This window comes from Pseudorasbora parva, chromosome 21 (genome assembly GCF_024679245.1).
Source record: "Pseudorasbora parva isolate DD20220531a chromosome 21, ASM2467924v1, whole genome shotgun sequence".
Taxonomy (NCBI): Eukaryota; Metazoa; Chordata; class Actinopteri; order Cypriniformes; family Gobionidae; genus Pseudorasbora; species Pseudorasbora parva.
The window spans coordinates 10,539,544-10,544,772 of NC_090192.1; positions in this window are offsets into that span (position 1 = coordinate 10,539,544).

Consider the following 5,229-nt stretch of genomic DNA (forward strand, 5'->3'; position numbering starts at 1 on the left):
GCGGGCTGAAACATTTCATCACGCTGCATTGCGCTGGCCTTAGACTTTTCTGTTAGTATAAATCAGGTATACTTAGTGTCATTTTAAGTATATTTCTGAGAAGTACATAAAAATAGACTGAAAGTATACAGTACATACTTAATTTTAGTTTAAAAGACTTATTCTAATAACACACTTGAATAAACTTTTTTTGGTAAGGGAATGAGTGCTGGTTTTACTTTTACTGGTGGAACAGTTTTCTGTGTTCATCATTTACATTATAAATGATACATTTACATTTATAATGACTGACCTTACAAATTCCAGTGACAAAGTATTTAATAAATAATTATTACACGTTACAGCCATTTCGGATTTTATTCACCACACATTTAAAATAATGATTTTACATTAGACACAAAATCCATTTTGTGTCATTGACAGGTGGATTTCTAAATCTAAAATCACTTTATTTAGGATTTTATGGAAGCGTATTAATCATTTAAAGTATGATAATGTCTTGATCTTCCCTCATTACTTACTAATTTAATAAACTACAGCAGTCCAGCATGCAACCATCCATGCACTCAAAATATAGGCCTAAATGTATTATTTATGTATTTGAATTACATATATAATTTCCATCCATTGGGATTACAATGTTTTAACACGAACAACACACACACACACACACACACACACACACACACACACACACACACACACACACACACACACACACACACACACACACATATATATATGTAATATTTTGCATATTTGTCATTCATACATAAGAGAAACAGGTGAGATTTCCGCACTTAAAAAAATCATGGCATAATTTACTATGATATATTTGCATCAATTTGATTTTATTTAAATTTTAAATATTTATTTATTTATTATTAATATGTACATATTTTAAAAATGTTTTTATTCAGTTTGATTCAAATCTTCTCGTTGTGAAAACAATCCAATTTATTCAGTTAAATATTAAAATATAAGTTGTGGAACAAGTGACATTCAGTTAGTTCAAATGTAGGCTATACGTTTGAAACAAATGGGATCAATACAAGTCTATGCATGTTTATTGTGTTTTTTTTTTTACTATTATAGAAATCTTACCCATTTCATTTATGCATGACTGACAAATATACATATACATTAGTTTATTAGTTTGTTTTTGCTCCAGGAACCAGGAATTGATTGGGAGATTTTTAAACCCAAATATCAAGTGTGTGTTTGTGTTTGAAGCACAGTGGTGGACTAAGTGACAAAATATTAAAGGAGATAGTCATCATGACCTTGTGAGTTTGATACTAATGTGCAACAGAAAATGTGATAATGTCTCTACAATTATAGTTTATATTCCAAATACAGATTAAATAAGCATTTTATCAGTTTATGCTTGCAACAAATATCAATGGCGGACGGTTTCTAGAGGGGCATTCGATTCTTACTGAACATGCAGACATTGAGTAAAGTGAAAGATGGACTTAGAAATATTTGAAACTGAAAAAGAGAGGCAAATTATGCTAAAGTTCATTTGTACAGTATTTCTCAAAAGTGAAAGTTGATCATACAGTCCCTGACAAAAGTCTTGTCGCTTGTGTACAAATTGACCTAAAGTGCCGCTGAAATATATTTCTAATCAAGATTTTTTTTACAAGAAATGGCTCATTTTAATCCCACCAGCTTTTGTGATAATGTTTCAGTGAAAAACTAAACTTTCAAAAAGTATTCTAATATTCACAGCTTGGTAAAGCCCATTGAGTCAATTTTTGCAAAGACATAAGTGTTGTCACCTTGTCATATGAGCTTCACCTGTGACTAATAATGGATCAATTAGGTCTCAAGTGTGTATAAAAAGAACCCCAGTACGCTAGACCTTCACATCAACTGCAACTAGACCTCTGCAAACATGCCTAAGATTCACCCTGAGACTAAAGTTTTGATTATCATGAGGCTGAAGACCAGATCCACTGCTGATGTGGCAGACACCTTCAATGTGTCTCAGCGTCAAGTACAGAGGATAAAAAAAAGATTTGAAGAGACTGGAGACGTTTTTGACAAGCTCAGGTCAGGCAGAGCCCACAAGACAACTGCTCGAGAGGACCATTTGTTGGCTTGAAAATCCAAGGCCAGCCCATTTTCCACTGCAGCAGACCTCCACGAGACCTGGTCACCTGAAGTCCCTGTGTCAACCAGAACAGTTTGTCGGATTCTGTCTCGAAATGGCCTCCATGGTCGAATCAGTGCCCAGAAGCCAGCACAAAACAAAAGACAATTGAAAAACCGTGTGGCATTTGCCAAGGCCCACAGCCTGCTAAAAGGATGGACGCAGGAAAAGTGGCAGAAGGTGGATTTTTCAGATGAATCTTCTGTTGAATTACACCACAGTCGCCGCAAATATTGCAGGAGACCTACTGGAGCCAGAATGGATCCGAGATTCACCCAGAAAACAGTGAAGTTTGGTGGCGGAAAATTCATAGTCTGGGGTTACATCCAGTATGGGGGTGTGCGAGAGATCTGCAGGGTGGAAAGCAACATCAATAGTCTAAAATACCAAGAAATCTTAGCTACCTCTTATATTCCCAACCATTAAAGAGGCCAAATTCTGCAGCAGGACGGTGCTCCATCGCATACTTCCATCTCCACATCAAAGTTCCTCAAGGCGAAGAAGATCAAGATGCTCCAGGATTGGCCAGCCCAGTCACCAGACATGAACATCATTGAGCATATGTGGGGTAAGATGAAAGAGGACGCATGGAAGACGAAACCAAAGAATATTGATGAACTCTTGGAGGCATGCAAGACTGCTTTCTTAGCTATTCCTGATGACGTCATCAATAAATTGTATGAATCCTTGCCAAACCGCATGGATGCAATCCTTCAAGCTCATGGAAGTCATGCAAGATATTAAATTTGAATCTCACAGCACCACAACTTAATTTGCTGACATATTTTTGTATTTGCAGTAAATTTGTTCAATTTCTGTATAGGGGACAAAACGTTTGTCTTGCCCAAATTTGACCTTTCTGTCTTGATTAAATGATACATATTTTTTTCTGTGAAAATTATTTATTTCAGTGCATTAAACATCATTTGGGAGGGTTTTAGCTTTTCATATGAGCTATTTCTAACACCAATGAATTAATTAAAAGTCAGGTTAATATCAGGTATTTCTAGAAAACAGATAAGCGACAAGACTTTTGTCAGGGACTGTAGATGCAATAGGTGATAACAGCGTAAAATTGGCTTTCGTGTACTTTTCTTGGCATTTTAGCTCCAGGCATCCAAAAATGCTATATTAAAGACCTGTTTTTAAAACTGTGCTTTTAAAACTCGCCAGCACAATACTGAGCTCCTCGGGTTGCTAGATGGTTGCTTATTGGCCTATAGGTCAAAATGCACACCTTCAAGTCTCTATAACATTGTGGTCTGTAGATATCATCCCCTTCTTGAATATAAATCTATGGTATTTTTGTTTCTTCGTTTAATTGTCCAGCATTTGTACTTAATGTTGATTGCCATAAAAAAAATATTTTATTTTTTTAAGTAATTGAGGTTACGGCGAGGTCCTTGCAATGGAAGTTAATGGGGCCATTTGGTGGATTACAATTCATTTTCTTTATGTATAAAGTATCTATTTTATAAATTACGTTTTTATAAAATTACTTAAAATGTGTCTTATTTGTGCTTTAAAGTAGTTTACATCATTTTTATAGGGATATTAGGGTCAAGAAGTTTATGGTTTTGTAAAATGGAAAATAACTTTACTTAGGAAAGGTTACTTAGCAGTTTTCACACCAAATTTTTGGTTCACCCACAATTAAAAACTCTGTTATCATTTATACTCTGAAATCAAAATGGACTATTCTTATTTTATAATTTATGTGCCTCATAATCTTTACTCAAAATAACTTCCCCTCCCACTTGCAGAGACATCTTTTCTCTGTTTTTACTGGCACGAGGGCAGGGCAACCTATCACTCACATGACATCACAGAAATAGCAAAACTATAACCATCCAATCCATCACCATGGACACTTTTTTCTTCTTCACTTGAATATACAATATATTGCCAAAAGTTGGCCCACCCTTTGCAGCTAACAGCTTCAACTCTTCTGGAAAGGCTTTCCACAAGGTTTAGGAGTGTGTTTATTTATTATTTTTGACCATTTCTTTAAAAGCACATTTGTGAGGTCAGGTCGCTCTAATTTATCCCAAAGGTGTTCTATTGGGTGGAGGTCAGGACTCTGTGCAGGCCAGTTAAGTTCATCTACACCAAACTCATTTTATGGACCTTGCTTTGTGCACTGGTCACGTTGAAACAGGAATCCCCAAACTGTTCCCACAAAGTTGGGAGCATGACGTTGTCCAAAATGTCTTGGTATGCTGAGGCATTAAGAGTTCCTTTCTCTGGAACTAAGGGGCCAAGCCCGACCCCTAAAAAACAATCCCATACCATAATCCCCCCTCCACCAAAATTTACACATTTGCACAATGCATTCAGTCAAGCACCGTTCTCCTGGCAACTGCCAAACTCAGACTTGTCCATTGGATTGTCAGACAGAGAAGCATGATACGTCACTCTAGAGAACACGTCTTCTCTGCTCTAGAGTCCAGTAGCGGCGTGCTTTACACTACCGCATCCGGCACTTTGCATTGCACTTGGTGATATAAAGCTTGGATGTAGCTGCTCGGCCATGGAAAACCCATTCTATGAAGCTCAACAGCAAGCTCAAGGCAACATGAAGTTTGAAGGTCTGTAGCTTTTGCACCGTGCACCTTATCATACGCCGACCCCGCTCTGTGATTTAACGTGACCTACTACTTCATGGCTGAGTTGCTTTTGATCCCAAATGATTCCACATTGCACCTTTTACAGTTAACCATGGAATATTTAGTAATGAGGATAGGGTGAGGATAGGGTGGCAACCTATCACGGTACCATGCTTGAATTCACTGAGCTCCAGAGTGCAACCCATTCTTTCATAAATGTTTGTAGAAGCATTTGCATGCCTAGGTGCTTGATTTTATACAACTGTGACCATGTAAGTGATTGGAACACCTGAATTCAATGATTTGGAGATGAGTCCCAATACTTTTGGCAATATAGTGTACGTCACAATAAGAAAAGACTATCAAAACTTTCGGTTCATATACTGACTTTAATACTAGCCTATTTAATACTTAAGAGTTTCTAAAACCAGTAAACACCACTAATAATATCCAGCCAGGAGATCA